The sequence below is a fragment of the Microcebus murinus genome, chromosome X, assembly GCF_040939455.1.
Source record: "Microcebus murinus isolate Inina chromosome X, M.murinus_Inina_mat1.0, whole genome shotgun sequence".
NCBI classification, from domain to species: Eukaryota; Metazoa; Chordata; class Mammalia; order Primates; family Cheirogaleidae; genus Microcebus; species Microcebus murinus.
The window spans coordinates 80,850,123-80,866,777 of NC_134136.1; the positions used below are offsets into that span (position 1 = coordinate 80,850,123).

General features: G+C 46.9%; 1 protein-coding gene across 2 annotated transcripts in view; it reads right to left on the reverse strand.

Annotated features, from left to right (window-relative positions):
- Positions 1-13,768: 13,768 nt before the first annotated feature.
- The window catches only part of ARSD (arylsulfatase D), a 25,640-nt gene continuing 22,753 nt past the window's right edge, over positions 13,769-16,655 (reverse strand). For both annotated transcript variants that reach the window (XM_075999618.1, XM_075999619.1), the window contains exon 10: positions 13,769-16,655. This exon is cut by the window's right edge and continues 559 nt beyond it. The gene's annotated coding sequence lies outside the window, so the exon portion shown is untranslated.

Consider the following 16,655-nt stretch of genomic DNA (forward strand, 5'->3'; position numbering starts at 1 on the left):
ATAGTTGCAAGGCTGTGGAAACAGCCCAAGTGCCCATCAATCCAAGAATGGATTAATAAAATGTGGTATATGTATACCATGGAGTACTATTCAGCTCTAAGAAACAACGGTGATATAGCACATCTTATATTTTCCTGGTTAGAGCTGGAACCCAAACTACTAGGTGAAGTATCCCAGGAATGGAAAAACAAGCACCACATGTACTCACCAGCAAACTGGTATTAACTGAACAGCACCTAAGTGGACACATAGGAACTACAGTAATAGGGTATTGGGCAGGTGGGAGGGGGGAGGTGGGCGGGTATATACATACATAATGAGTGAGATGTGCACCATCTGGGGGATGGTCATGCTGGAAGCTCAGACTTGTGGGGGGCACTTTTTGAAACCTTAAAATTTGTACCCCCATAATATGCCGAAATAAAAAAATAAAATAAAATAAATTACATATTGATATATTAAAAAAACAAAAGAAACTGGATGCTTTAGATACCAGCTCAATCCACGATCCTAAGGAATAAGGGTCTACAAAAGACCCTTTCTGTTCTCTCTTCCCTTCCTGGCATGGTCTTTTTCACAAGTATGACTATCATGTTTGATTATTCAATATCTAAAAAACAATCTAATTTTTTTTTATGTTCCAATCGTCCCAAATTGGCCCATAGGACTCCCTCTTAGTGGATTATTTTGACTACAAACTGACCTCATTAGACTTTGACAGCTGCCTGGCTTCCTGGCAAAAGGAAATTCTCCAGACGCCTCCTAGACATTCTCTGCTCACACCTGCGATCAGATGGGCATTTCTTCAAGGTTGATCTTCCTTTTTTTCTAACGGTGCTGTTCTAAATGTGCTTCACCCCTCACTGGGGAGATACAGCCCGTTGGTACAGTGGGAGAACACGGTTCTGAAACATCCTTGCAACAAATAAACAGAAAACTCCCACGGCCTCATGCCTTGTCTATAAATTAGAGATGATAATCGTGCACACTCAGGGGATTTTTCTGAGAATAAAATGAGACAATGAACAGAAAGCACGTAGCACAGATGCCACTACCACCTAACCAAGCCAACGTGAGCTGTTGCTCTCACGGTCAACACCTTGTTGGCATCCTTGCAGATATTGCCATTCATTGAAGTTTTGAAAAGTACCATGGAGATAAATGAAAAATGCTATCCGCTTGCTCAACACGTACAGAATGTTTAAAAAAAAATCCAGCAAATCCCAGCACTCTGGGAGGCCGAGGCGGGAGGATCACTCAAGCTCAAGAGTTTGAGACCAGCCTGAGCAAGAGTGAGACCCCCGTCTCTACCATAAATAGAAAGAAATGAATTGACCAACTAAAAATATATAGAATAAACTAGCCGGGCATGGTGGCGCATGCCTGTAGTCCCAGCTACTCAGGAGGCTGAGGCAGGAGGATCGCTTGAGCCCAGGAGTTTGAGGTTGCCGTGAGTGAGGCTGATGCCATGACACTCTAGCCCGGGTGACAGAGTGAGACTCTGTCTCCAAAAAAAAAAAAAAAAAATTCAGCAAATATTAATCAAGATGGTAGACACCTGGATTCTACGGGACTATGTGCTTGAGAAGAAAGGAGTGGAATGATCCAAGTAGACTGGAGGGTTTGTTTCTGCAGATGCTTTCAGGTGCGTCAGAGAGCACCTGAGCGTGGGAAGGTCCCTCAAAAGTTCTGAAAGCTCAGTACCTGTCCCTGAGGCCACGTCAGTAGAACGAGGACAAGTGGTTTGAGGAGAAGGAAAGAGGCATCTATTCATTTGCTGGCAAAAGAGGAGAATGGAGACACACCTGTCTAAAAATGTCATCATGCCAATAATAAACAGAAATACAGAGCTTTTAAAGGGATGGGGTTTTAGCTTCAGGCTGTATTCTGATCCGTCCCAATTTTTTCAGGGTTGGGGTTAGGGTTAGGCTGCCATGCAGCCCAGAGAGGGTCCCATTTCTTCTTTTAACACATTGACTGCCACACGAGCCGTTTTCTCTTGTTGATGTCAGGGAGGCATGGCAGGATCAGATGTTTATGGAGCGAGGAGAAGGGAAGGGTGCACATCCTTGTAGACTGGCCCAAGGCACACTTTTCTTCATCTCTAGCCGCTGCAAACCCTGGGGCTGTATCAGGTGGATATTGCTTTGTTTTGTGTTTATGCCTCTTGGTTAGGACTCTTAGTGCAATCCCTTCCCAGCGACTCTTAGTACAGTTCTTTTGCAATGCTTACGATATGTCAAAGTTCAGGGAAACATGGGTGGGGGGGGCAGGTAAAAGAAGGGAAGAAAGGAGAAAAGAATAGAAAGGGGAAGCAAGGTATAGGAAGAGGGAGCAAGAGCTGAAGCCAGAGAAACTGAGGTCTCTCTCTGTTTCTCTCTCTCTCTCTCTGTTTTGTTGTGGCAAAAAAACACAGAACGTTACACGCCCCTCCTTAAGCAGTTTTAAAAGTACGGTTCAGCAGAGTTGGGTGCATTCATGCCATTGCACAAGAGATCTCCAGAACTTTTGCATCTTGCAAAACTGAAACCCTGGACCCGTTCACCTCTAACTCCCTCTCTCTCTCTCTTAGCCTTTGGCAACTTTTACTTTTCCACTTCCTGTTGTTACTGCAAGCTCAGCATTTGTCCCCGAGGAGGCCCCACCAGAAGAAAGAGAACAAGCGGTTTGAGGAGAAGGAAAGAGAAGTTCCTGGCTTTGCTGGCAAAGGAGGAGGGTGGAGACCCCTGTCTGAAATCCCCACCGTCCTTATAATATGCAGAAATTCGGAGCTAATTCTAAAGTGTGGGCTCTCAGGTTCAGGCAGTTGCTGTCCAGCTATGGTCCGATGATTTTGATCATCCCCTCTCCTCTGAAGACAATCCTGTGACCTCCGCCCACCTCCTCCTTTCATTAGGTCAGGGCTGGGCCATCTCCTGTTGCACACATCAGAAAAGACTCACCCTGCCCCTCTCAACCACTGGTGTGAGGCAGGGAAGCAGGTTCGAGTTCTCATAAATGAGTGGAGGATGTTTTAAAGACTCAGTTTTCCATTCTCTCTGTCGCCACTGTTTCTATGATTTTTGACGGGGTTTCTCTTTACACTTTTACGTACCCACTGGGGGAGACCCTCCTACCCAGGGAGGGGTCCCATTCCTTCTTTTTTTTTTTTTTGAGACAGAGTCTCGCTTTGTTGTCCAGGCTAGAGTGAGTGCCATGGCGTCAGCCCAGCTCACAGCAACCTCAAACTCCTGGGCTCAAGCGATTCTTCTGCCTCAGCCTCCCGAGTAGCTGGGACTACAGGCATGCGCCACCACGCCCAGCTAATTTTTTCTATATATATTAGTTGGCCAATTAATTTCTTTCTATTTATAGTAGAGATGGGGTCTCACTCTTGCTCAGGCTGGTTTCGAACTCCTGACCTCGAGCAATCTGCCCACCTCGGCCTCCCAGAGTGCTGGGATGACAGGCGTGAGCCACTGCGCCCGGACCATTCCTTCTTTTAACACACTGACTGCCACACTAGAGGGAAAAAAAAATTCTTTTTTCCCTTGGGGCCACAGTGTTTTACTAAAACGGAAACGATCCTTTCTAATTTGTTAGGTCCCATTGCTCTCTGTGCGTGAGTTATACGCAAATCAACCCGCGCTTTGAGAGTTAAATCGTCCATATTCGTTGCGACAATAAGAACATCGATAAGATGTTCACGAGCCAGCTGCAGGGTTTTGCTCCACTAGGAGCAAAGGGCTCGAAGCTAGCCTGAGTTGAATACAACTCACACACGGGCAGTCGGTGTGTGAAATAATTCTGATCTTACGAAATGCAACGAAAAGTTTGCTTTACATCTCGGGTCCTCATGGCTCCCTGTGGGGAGAGTAAAGCTAATCACTCGGCACAGCCCCTGGGATGCTCTTGAAAGCTGAGAACAAGAAATCATCCCTTTGGGGGGCAGCCCCCAGCACTGCCTTGTTTCCACCAACCGGGGACATTGGCTAAGTTTCCTTCCCTCCGTGTCCCCAACCTTCCCCTCTGCTTCCACTGCTTGCTGTTTACCGTCCGCCCGGAATGTCCTAGGAAGACTTGGTGACTCTCCTCCCGGCTGTGCCAGGAAGTGACCTCAGGTGCTTCTCTTCTGAAAGATTGCACAGCCCAATGGTACGTAGTAGCCCGAGGAGAGAAAAAACTCAGGGATGGAAAATCCACATCGCAATGTTGGGGTTGGCAATCTCATCCTGTGTTCTTGGTTCTCGGTGTGCTCTTGGCTGAAGAATGACCAGACATACCATGGAGGGCAAGCAGGAGGGACATTTTTGAGGGGCAGCAAGACAGGATTATAGAGCAAGAGCAAGATAAAGGTTTGCAGAGACGCTACACCACAGATGATGACCGGACCCCTTTTCCTAGCAAAAGAGACCTCTTGACCTAAGGCACCCCAGAAATATCCCAAAATATGCATTGCTGGCCATGAGAAGGGAGTTCACATGGGCATGGTCAGGCCCCTTCCCTGCTTGGAGACGTCCTTTGGAACTCATTGGCAGGCCCAAGACTGTGCAAGACAAAGGTTAAACCACACCTGCAGGTCCTCAGTTTCCCCAACAGAGCTTGTGAGCCCTTGTCCCGTGGCTTGTCTCTGATTAACAGACTTCCTTCCCCGAAAATTTCCCAAGCCTTTAGACAAAGCTTCAGTCCATTCAGTCCGCTGGGGTTGGGAGGGGGCTTAAGATTTTATTTTAGTTCACATTATACAAGCTTTTAGGTAAGGACAAGGATATTTCAGAACTGTGCGGTGAATAAAAGCAAGGCAACGTTCTACATAAGAAAGGACATTGAGTCACTGCGCATTCATTTGTTGCTTTTGCCATGAAATAAACATGTTACAAATTTATAAATATTTTATATGGATAATATTGAAGGATGGTGGAGGGAGTTATCCCCTATAGAAGTCAGGAAAGAAGACCTGGATTAATAAAATAAGAGCTGGCAGTATAGTTACGCTCTATTAACAAGATGGGAATAAATTATAAGAAACTGCTGACAATATCGAGAATTGCTTTGAAATTATAAGAATGCTTGTAATAATGAAACATTGTAAGCCTTCAGATGCTCTTCCTTTGCCTTTAATCCTAGTTTCTGTGCTTTTTTGCAAGCTGTTTACAAGGGAAAGCAAAAATGGCAAAATCTGCAGGAGGGAGGAAAGAATTTACTAGAAAAAGAAATAGGCTGAGTAGGAGAAATAAAAGGAAAGAAAGGAGAAGGAAAATGAGAGGAATAAAATGGAAAAACAACAAAATGCAATGGAAAAAAAAAAACTTCATAAGGTGGTGAAAATTGCAAGTAAAATGAGAAAAAGACAAAAGCCATTTTGTGAGTTGCAGACCCTTAGGCAGTGGACAGAAGGAAACCTCAGCAAATGGGCAAAGTTACTGCAGGTGAAGATTTTGTTCTTGGCTGGCATTGTTTCCTGGCCTGTAGAGCAAAAGACCAGTTATAATTTAAGCTTGAGAATATTTTATGCCATGGAGGGTGTATTTTTGAGTATGGACGTGTGTATCGTTTCAGAGACAATTTCCTAAACCCAATCAGATTGTTATTTTATATTAATTGCCTGACTGTTTTAGCTGTCAACGTGGCATATCTGTGAAACTCAAAACTTACATCTCTGTCCGTGTTAGACAGGGTCCTTCTGAAATGGTCAGCATTTTCCCAATGGACTTATTACCAGCTGGATTTATGGAACCAAAGGTGCAGTAAAAGGTAATACAGAAGACACACTAATTCCCTGGTCTGTGATCTTTTTTTTTTTTTTTTTTTTTTGAGACAGAGTCTCGCTTTGTTGCCCAGGCTAGAGTGAGTGCCGTGGCGTCAGCCTAGCTCACAGCAACCTCAAACTCCTGGGCTCGAGTGATCCTTCTGCCTCAGCCTCCCGGGTAGCTGGGACTACAGGCATGCGCCACCATGCCCGGCTAATTTTTTTATATATATATCAGTTGGCCAATTAATTTCTTTCTATTTATAGTAGAGACGGGGTCTCGCTCTTGCTCAGGCTGGTTTTGAACTCCTGACCTTGAGCAATCCGCCCGCCTCGGCCTCCCAAGAGCTAGGATTACAGGCGTGAGCCACAGCGCCCGGCCTGTGGTCTGTGATCTTCTTAAGAATCTGGTTAAACTTTGCGTAGAACTTGGGAGGGTCCACACGGCACTTCCAGCACGAGCAATCCATTCTTCAGCTCCTGAGAGATCTGTGAGGACCAGGTAGAGAACGGCAGCTCCCTTTCCAGGACTGTGGGAGGAATAGCTGAAAAAAGACAGGGTTCGGGGTCACCCCACTTCACACCCTCCCATGAGCCACATACCTCTCTACGGATCCACACCAGGTGTGGGTGAGATGCCCGTCAAGTCTCCGAAGCCAATTTTAGGAAAAAAAAAAAAAAAAAGATTATCTACCTCTGCCTGTCCTATAAATAGTGTTAGAGGAAGGGCATGCTAAATAAATAATGTGAATTTTTAAGACATGAATCTTCCTAAAGGATTCTGAAAAATCTACACTCTAAACAGTGCGAATTGATTCTGTTCACAGTAGCATGACTTGGGTCTTGCTTGGCAACCTGTCCTTGTCATTTGGTAAGGGATTTGCAAGAGCCTGAAAGCAACTGAACTGCCACCAAGTGAGTAGACCCTATTTCCAACCGAAAATTGTGATAACCGTTGCCTTGCTAACACGTTGAATTCAGCTGCAAGACAGACCCCGATGGAGCCAAGTTCATGCTTGTGACTCACAGAAAGCATGTTTTTTTTTTTGTTTGTTTGTTTGGTTTTTTTTTTTTTTTTTTTTTTTTTTTTTATGCTGCTGGGCTTTTGGGTCATTTGTTCCACAGCGATTGGTAATTGCTACACATTGGAGTGGACCTGAGAGACCTTGGATTGAGGTTGGAACAGCTAGGCAGAGGATGGAGGTTTGTAAAATTTGGGTGGCTGTGGGCAAACTGGTAGCTGCAGTACGAGTTCCTTCTTCCCCAAACTCCAACACAACCAGGAGGCTTGCCTTTTACACGGATGTTCTCACAGATGAGCTCAGACGTGTCTAGGACGTTAAAAGGGGTTTGTGTGCAGTTCCTGGCCAGAAACGTCTGTTTTGTTGAACTGGAGAAAGAATTCACGTGAATCCGCTTCTGTTACTTGTGATTCTTGAGGTCACTCACGTGGTCTCTCCTTTTTTGCCGGAAAGAGAAGGGAAGCGAGAAGAAATGCAATGGAGAAAAACATCGTCTGGCTCCAGCCAGGAAAATCCTATACCACAGAACAACACTAACCCGCAGGCTGGGTAACACGTTTGTATCAATGCAACAATTACTATGCAACAGTATCTTACTCATAGCTCCTGCGATTACTTAGGTAGGCAGAGGCTCTTGGCTCCAGTCCTTGGTATTATTTTATGGAACATTGACGATTTTCCTTAAAAAAAAAAAAAAAAGTCAAGATTTTTCATCATCTTTACTTTCCATGAGGAGTCCCTAGTGTTCAGACAACGGCAGAAGGGCCACACGTTTTTTACTTGCTGGGAGATCTGGGGTGAAATACTTTCATTCGCAACCCAGTATTTTCCACTCACTCAAAAATCATCGTAGTGGCACAGACGATGGAATCTTTCTTCCCTGCCTTGCTTTGGGAGACCATCCTGTCACCGCTCGCTCACAAAGCCAACGTGCAAATATTATCTTTGGAAACGTTTCACATGTAACTTACTCATGGTGACGTCTAGCCAGGCAGGAAGGTGCCTGAACATGCTCCAAGGTATGACCGTCCCAAACCCTTTACGAAATATTTTTTTCTTCTTTTTATGTTCATGAGACCTTGGTTATCCACCTGAGAGGCGTGCAAAACGGTAGCTATATTTGTTACATTATTTTGTTGCATTATTTTGCTATTTTTGTTAAGTTAAAAACTTAACACTCTATCCACCTGAGAGGCATGCAAAAAAACGGTAGCTATATTTGTTACATTATTTTGTTGCATTATCTTATTTTTGTTAAGTTAAAAACTTAACTTTTGTTAAGTTTTTTTGTTAAGTTATTTTTGTTAATGTAACTTATTTTTGTTACATTATTTTTGTTACATCTGTTACATCCCATGTTTTGTTAGCATAACTTAACAAAAATAAGTTACGCTATTTTTGTTACATTGTTTTGCTACACTATTTTGTTACGCTATTTTTGTTACATTTGTTACATCTGAAAACTAGTTACAAATTGAAATTTAGACAGTGGCTCGGTTTGTCCGTCTTAACCACACTCACGACAAACCCATTAATGAATGCCTTTCTTTGCAAGGCTTGGAAGAAGCAAGCTGGTCGACTCGGTATTGTTTAGGGGAGGAAAAATGTCTTTTCTCCACACTTCCGGGTTCTCAGGCGGGGCTGCGAATTAACTTGATATACAGCAGGTTAACGGGAGGAAAACCATTTTATTAAATACGTGCACACACACGGGACTCCCACAGAAAACACTTGAGACTGTATGGGTGAAGCTTATATAGTATTTTGAGCTGCAGGAAGAGACAGAGTCTGGGGCTTCTTGTGCAGGTGGGGAATTCCATGGTGGATAAAGGTTGCCGTGTCATGCAGATAAAAAGTCTCTCTGTCAGTGAATGCTGTGTAGAGCAGCCCTCTTCCGCATACAGACCTTTTAATGACACAGATTTTCTTCACGGATCCCAATTTATTTTGCAAAAGGGCAGCTTCGCAGAGCCACTCCTGTGTCTGCACTTTCTCCCAATAATGAGCTCAAATGATGCCAGAGAAGTGTATTTTGGGGGTGGCATATTCTGTCTTCGCTCAGTCATGTTTTGGGGTGGTGCGTCTTGGGCCCCAACAGCATCAAAAGAAGGTAGGGAGAAATATCTGTCACGGTGGGCTGTTTGCCAATCCTTACTGAGTTAAGAGACCCGACAAATAATCAAAGCGCTGTTGTGGAATCCACGTAAAAGCCAACTGGACTTACAACATCAACTTCATTTAATTTGTATGTAAAGCATACAATTCAATTATTTTACAGAATTCTGCAGCCATCACCATAATCTAGTTTTAGAATATTTCCACGGCTCCAAATAGAATCCCTCAGGCCCATTTATAGTTAATTCCTCTTTCCCTCTGTACACAGCCCCAGACAACCCCTCATTGTTGAATTTCTGTCTCTACAGATTTATCTTTCCTGGACATTTCACAGAAACGGAATCATACATTACGCGGGTTCTTGTATCTGGCTTCTTTGGTTTAGCACAATTTTTTTTTTTTTTTTTGAGACAGAGTCTTGCTTTGTTGCCCAGGCTAGAGTGAGTGCCGTGGCGTCAGCCTAGCTCACGGCAACCTCTAACTCCTGGGCTCAAGCGATCCTCCTGCCTCAGCCTCCCGAGTAGCTGGGACTACAGGCATGCGCCACCATGCCCAGCTAATTTTTTCTATATATATTAGTTGGCCAATTAATTTCTTTCTATTTATAGTAGAGACGAGGTCTCGCTGTTGCTCAGGCTGGTTTCGAACTCCTGACCTGGAGCAATCCGCCCGTCTCGGCCTCCCAGAGAGCTAGGATTACAGGCGTGAGCCACCGCGCCCGGCCTTTTTTTTTTCTTTTGAGGTTGATCCACGTCACTGCATGCATCTGAACTTCTGACTTTTTGTGGCTGAATAATGCCGCATTTCACGGACAGACTGCCTTCTGTTTACCCGTGCACGCCTTGCGTTATTTCTACATTTTGGTTATTGTGGCTAGAGCTGTGTGCACAAGCTTTTGTGCAGACACAAACGTTCATTTCTCTTGGGTGTGCCTTTTAGAGCAAAATGTTGCATCCTGTGGTGACTTTAGGTTTACCATTTTGTGTTGCTGCCGAAGAATTTTGCAAAGTGGCCGCACCTGCCCCAGCCTCCAGGTCACCGATGTACGATGAGAATTATTCGTACAGTTTCCCCAGATTCTCACCAATGCTTGGAAATGTCTGTCCTTTTGATCCCAGCCGCCCCAGTGAGCGTGAGGTGGTGTCTCATTCATGGTGGCTTTTGTTTGCATTTCCCTAATGACTTGTGACTACCAAGCATCTTTTCAGGTGCTTATAGATCTTCTTCTGTAAAATAAAAATCTTGTTTGCGCCTTTAGCCCATTCATTTATTTATTGGCTTGTTTGCCTTCTTATTATAAAGTATTGATTTGCAACTATTTTCCCCCTGTCTGAGGCTTGTCTCACCTTTTTGAAAGGGGCAGGCGGCCTTGCAAAAATAACAGGGAAATACCTGATTTCCCCGGGAACAGTTAAAGATCGCTCCTGTGAGTTCCCTCGCTAGCAGACACCTGCAGGAGTTCTGTTCTGCACAACCTCTGAAGAGAGCTGGATGCGCAGAAAAGAGATGTAAATCTCTCCCTTTCAGAATTGCTTTGAGAATCTGCTTTTTACAGCCCAAGGAGTTCCTGAGTCAACAGCAAGAGAATGAGCTACAGCCTCACCTGTATCTCCAAGACAGGGTCACGTCTCCTGGGATAATCGCTTCTCCAAGGAAACGCAGGAAACCGACTCTTGGACTCTGACATCCTGGCAGTTCTTACCTACCTGCAGCCAAGAAGAAAGGCAGGATTGGATGCGGCATTTTCTCCACTGTACCCCGCCAGTCTACAACCCCGTCTAAAAAGCCTCAATAGCTGGGTTTTGGGGTCAGCATGCTCTTCCTTTTCCACTCTGTGCCAGTCCTGACCCCCCACCCTGGGGAAAAGTAAATAAACCTCTTCTTTCCACCCTAATCTCTGCCTGAGAAATCTTTCTCCACCCACCTCCCAAACTTTTCCACCCTAGCGCTTTTCATTTCCTTAATGAAGTATAAAAGCTTTGAAATTGGATAAACTAATTTATCAAGCATTTATTTATTTATTTTTTCTTTAAATGGATCTGGCTTTTGGTGTCTTATCTAAAAAAGTCTTTTTAAAGCCAAAACAGAACGAATAATACTTTCTCCTCTGCTTTCTTCTGGAAAGTCTTGTAGTAGTGTTAGCTCTGACATCTGGGTCTCTAATCGAGTTAATTTAGATGAAGGGTGTGAGTTAAGGTCTCTGCCCGACAGTTGTCTTCCCGTCTGCAAACGACCAAGTGCTTGAGCCGACTTGCCCGCACCCACAGGGCACGTTTGCGCCTGCACTTGGAGCTTTCGTTTAAAAATCGTCAGCAGAAGGATGCGACCAGAGTGAAACGGAGCCTGCAGGAAAATCTGGGGGTGCAGAAACCCCCTGTGCATGAGCTTCCTGGGCTCCCACCTGCCTCTTCTCGGGACTGAAGCACCAAGGAGGAATGTTGGTTTCTGGGACTCCCAAAGCAGACCCCGAGGGGGGTGTGTGTGAGAGTGAGTTCTCTGGTTACTGGCCTGTCTAACCGGTCAGGCCAGCTGCAGATGTTCAAACCTGTTTGCAAACCTCACATAAAGACACAGACCCTGGGGTCTGGGGGTGGGGGGCAGGTTTGAACTTTAACAGGCACATTGCAAAGCCCCCCTGAGGAGGCCCCTTATCTGAGCCAAGCGTCAAAGACCAGACTTGCAGGCGTCCCCTGAGATAAAGGCAGGCCCCTTCTAGCTCAGCATCAACCAACTCCCTCTCCCATGCATGGCCCCTGGCTGGCCCCTCCTTAAGTCGCTATTGGAGTCCTGGGGCTCAACTCTGCCTCCTTTCTCCCGAGGTCTGCAGACAGCAGCAGCTGCTTCTCGGGAGGTCTTTTTCCATTTCCCCTCCACTCTCAGAAACTGCTGCGTGCTCGATATGCTCGTTTTTTTTTTGCAAGTCGTGGCCAGGGAAATAAATGCATCACAAGTGTTAACAGAAAAGAAGCCAAACTCTGTAAAATAATTTTAAAGAGGTTTACTCTGAGCCAAACTTGAGGGCCACGGCCCAGAGCCGCGCCCAGGATGCCTTGAGCAGGTGGACTGGCCGTGGCTGGGTCACAGTTTGGTTTCACACATTTCAGGTAGAGACAGGGGCTACAGGAAAAGTCATAAACCAATACGTGGAAGGGGGACATTGGTTTGGCCCGAAAAGGTGGCACATCTCAAAGGGGGGAGAGGGGTCTTACAGGTTACAGGTGGGTTTAAAGACTCTTTGAGTTATAATTGGTTAAAGACATGAAGCTTTGTGTAAAGGCTTGCAATGTTTTAAGATAAGTGTGTTAATCAGAGACAAGCCACCACCGGACACGTATTTGCTGTGTAAACTGAGGACCTGCAGGAGTGGCTTGCACAGACTCAGCCTGCCAGTGAGTCACCAAGGACATCCCCAAGAAGGGAGGGGGGTGAAGGGGCAGGTCTGACCTCCCTCCTCCTGGCCAGCAACTCAGTTTTGGGGCGTCCCCTTGGCCAGGAGGGGGGTCCGCTCAGTCAGCCGGTGGAGGGGGGAGCCTTAATATTTCATGTTAGTTCACAAAAGAAATGACCTGTCAGTACCGACAGAATGTCAGTGTTTAACTGACAGCCTTACAGGACAGGAAAGGTGACAGAGACTCTCTGCTTGGTCAGGCTGTAGCCAGCCTCCCGAGCCTCCTCCCAGGCCCAGGCGTGCACGCCCCTGTGAAATGCAGCGGTAGCAAGAGCCTGCTAAGTCGCTCTGGCAAGAAGCCCCCACCCTGGGTATCTGGTCAGTTCCTCATCCTCTTTCACCTGCACCCAGGTGCCCTCTGGTCACCCTGGCCTGAACCCCCTGACCCCTGGGGTCTCCTGTTAGTCAATTTCCCTCTGCGGATGCCCTCGCCCTGCCCCTTGGTTATAAACCTACACCCTCCCTTCCCGTACTTGCAGCTGGGGCCACTCTCCCGCCCCACTGCAGAGAGGGCATTCACTCAGCCCGGTGACCGGTGACCGGGATGAAGTCTTCTTGCCCACGCTTTAACGAGTGCCAAAGAATATATATATATATATATATATATATTTTTTTTTTCTTTAACAGAGTTTAAAGAATATATATATATATATATATATATATATATATATATATATATATATATATATATATTTTCTTTAACAGAGTTTGGACTCCAAAGAAGTAACCTAACTCCCAAAGGATATTTTTTAAAAGGGGATTTCTGCAGACATCCCCGCCGCTTATAAGGCAGGTAGAACCCCTGAGTTTGCAGCACATCTGTTCCTGGAGTTGGCCCTACAGGTGTGGGGGAAAAGTGGAAGAGGAGGAGGAGGAGGAGGAGGAAGAAGAAGAAGAAGAAGAGGAGGAGGAGGAGGAAGAAGAAGAAGAAGAGGAGGAGGAAGAAGAAGAAGAAGAAGAAGAAGAAGAAGAAGAGGAGGAGGAGGAGGAGGAGGAGGAAGAGGAAGAAGAGGAGGAAGAAGAGGAGGAGGAGGAAGAAGAGGAAGAAGAGGAGGAGGAAGAAGAAGAGGAAGAAGAGGAGGAGGAGGAAGAGGGGGAGGAGGAGGAAGAGGAGGAAGAAGCAGCAGCAGCAGCAGCAATGGGCATTTCTTGCTGCTAATTTCTTTTTTTCCTTGTGAGCATGGTCTCTGGGTGGGGAACGTGCTTTCTGGAACCCAAAGAGAACACGACACTCCTGTGTTCCTGCTGTTCACAGTTAACTGCTGGAGTGTGTGTGTGTGCGTGTGCGTGCGTGTGCGTGTGTGCGTGTGTGTGTGTGTGTCTTAAAGGACGCCAAGGAGGTGAGCTGTGCCCTGATAAAGTTACGGGTGCCGTGCAGCCTCGGCACAGGGGGTCATGTAATCTATCTGGGGGTGGCCTTTAATCTCACAGCTGTCTTCCTCTAAAAAGGAAAAGTTTGCTTTTTAACAATAATTTATTGTCTACTTCAAAATAACCAGAAGAGTCCATTTGAACATGTTCCCAACACAGAGAAATGATAAATATTCGAGGCGATGGATTCCCCACTTATCTAGATTTGGTCATTACACACTGCAGGCTTCTGTCAAAACACCACGCAGACCCATTAAATATGCCCAGCCATGATGTATCCGTAGGATGAAAAATAAAAAGAAACTGAAAAAAAAAAGCAAAAAAAACTATAGTGGCAGATTGAGTGTGTGAACAAGCCTCAAGAATCTACAAACCCAGGATTAGAAATAATAAAAGAATTTAGCAAGGAAAAAAAAAAAAAAAAAAGGTCTGTTTTACCCAAAGGCAGAACTTGGGGAATGATTCTTTTTTTTTTTTTAGAATGTGGAGGCTGGGCGCCTGTGATCCCAGCACTCTGCGAGTCCGAGGTGGGAGGATCGCTTGAGCTCAGGAGTTTGAGACCAGCCTGAGCAAGAGTGAGACCTCCGTCTCTACTAAAAATAGTAAAATTAGTCCCGGCGCGCGGTGGCTCAGGCCTGTCATCCCAGCACTCTGGGAGGCCGAGGCGGGAGGATCGCTTGAGCTCAGGAGTTCCAGACCAGCCTGAGCAAGAGCGAGACCCCTGTGTCTACTAAAAAATAGAAAGAAATTAATTGGCTGACTAAAAATACACAGAAAAAAATTAGCCGGGCGTGGCGGCCCATGCCTGTATAGTCCCAGCTACTCGGGAGGCTGAGGCAGGAGGATCGCTTGAGCCCGGGAGTTGGAGGCTGCTGTGAGCTAGGCTGACGCCACGGCACTCTCCCAACAGAGTGAGACTCTGTCAAAAAATAAAGAAATAAAAAATAAAAATAGCAAAATTAGCTGGGCGTGGTGGTGCACACTCGTATATCCTCCCTATATGAAAGCAGCAGCTTTAATCAAATCCCTCGGCAGTTTTCGTTGAAGGCCAGGACCTTGTTAGGCTGCCATCGGTTTGGACGATCTGAGCACAAAAGGTTTGTCATAAACGGTCGCGGCCAACACTCTTGCAAACACAGCAAACAGAGCCGACCTGGCTTCTAGCTGGCCCTGAGCGCCCCACCTTCCGTAGACCAGGGGGTCCCCCACCTTTTGGGCACCAGGGACCGTTTTCATGGAAGACAAATTTTTTTCCCATGCGCCGGGGAAGGGGTGGGGAGGGATGGTTTTGGGATGACTCGAGCGCATTCCGTTTATCGTGCTCTTTATTTCGGTTACCACCACGTCGTAGGTTATGATGACGTGGTCACGCAACTCTCACCAGAGGTTGGGGACCCCGGCCATGGGCGTCTCTGCTTTTACTGGCTCCTTTTGAGGCTGTGCTGGCCACTTCCCGTTGGTCTCCCTGGGACCCTGTGTGGGAGGCCGGCCTCTGGTCCTGGCCTCACTGGGCTGGGATCTTCTCTGGATTTGGACCTTCGCCCCTGCTGCCTCCCGCTCTGGACTCTAGAAGCCTCCACACCTGGGGGTGACCGTGGCTTCTTGCTTCCCTTTGGGCTCCCAAAACCCCATTCTCACCTGCCACCTGGTCCTGAACACTCTCTTCTTTAGACGCCCTTTATTTTCATTCTTTTATTCATTTATTTCTGAGGCAGAGTCTGGCTCTGCCACCCCCGGGCTAGAGTGCCGTGGCGTCAGCCTGGCTCACAGCAGCCTCAAACGATCCTCAAGGCTCAAGCGATCCTCCTGCCTCAGCCTCCCGAGTAGCTGGGACTGCAGGTGTGCGCCACCAACGCCCGGCTGATTTTTCTATTTTTGGTAGAGACGGGGGTCTCGCTCTTGCTCAGGCTGGCCTCGAACTCCTGAGCTCAAGCGCTCCTCCCACCTCGGCCTCCCAGAGTGCTGGGATGACAGGCGTGAGCCACCGCGCCCCTGGCCCTTAGATGCCCTTTAATCTGCCCCTTGGAGTTGGCCCGGCTACTTCCTGCAGGGTCCCTCGTGGATAGACTCCGAGGGGAACCCTGTGATGTCCCCCCACCCCCCCAGTATTGGGCTCTGGGGGCAAAAGGTCCCAGCCCTGCAAGGGACCGGAGCTGCACCTCTGTCATCAATCCACTGGGGTTCTGGGTGTGAGGATGAAACAGAAATGATTTACAGAACACGCTGGCCAAATTTTACGAATGTAGGAGGATAAGCCACTCTCCCTGTGTACGGCTGAAGGTTCTCACAATTGTCGCTCTGCCCGAGGTTCGACTTTTCCTTCTAGACATGCCCGGCGTGTTGGGAGATCGTCTGTCAATTGCAGGCACCGGCTGTGGCTTGGGCTTCAAAGCAGAATGAGATACAGTCATTCAACGTGGCGATAAAATGATGCATCAAAAACCTTAGTCGACTCAATAGAGGCACCTGGTACTGAGCACTCTCTTCTTTAGATGCCCTTTATTTTCATTTTTGCCTTCTCTTGCCTTCCTGCGGACTAGTGTAGACCTGATCTCAACTGGGGCGGGCGGTCGCCCCCTGGGGAGACTGCGTTTCCCAATTTCCAGTCATTTCTACACATGGCTGTTGGAAGTGGAAGTCGTGAGTGAGTTGGTGCTTCCAGATAATCCCCACCCTGCAGGGGCTGGTGCAGGGAAGAGGGATTCCCTTTTGTTCTTGCTTCTTCCTGACATCTGGAATGTGATGCCCGGTGCTGCAGCAGCCACGTCGACACCAAGAGGCAGAGTCTCTGTGTGTGAAAGACAATGGAGCAAGGAGGTGGCAGGAGCCTGCTGGCCCTGGGTTGCTTCGTCTGGGTTTCCTTTTACTTGAGAGAGAACACACCCTTCTCTCATTTCAGGCGATCTTATTCTCAGCCTCTGTTCACACGCAGCAGCGCCCACGGCGATTTCTAACTAGCATGATGAGGGCT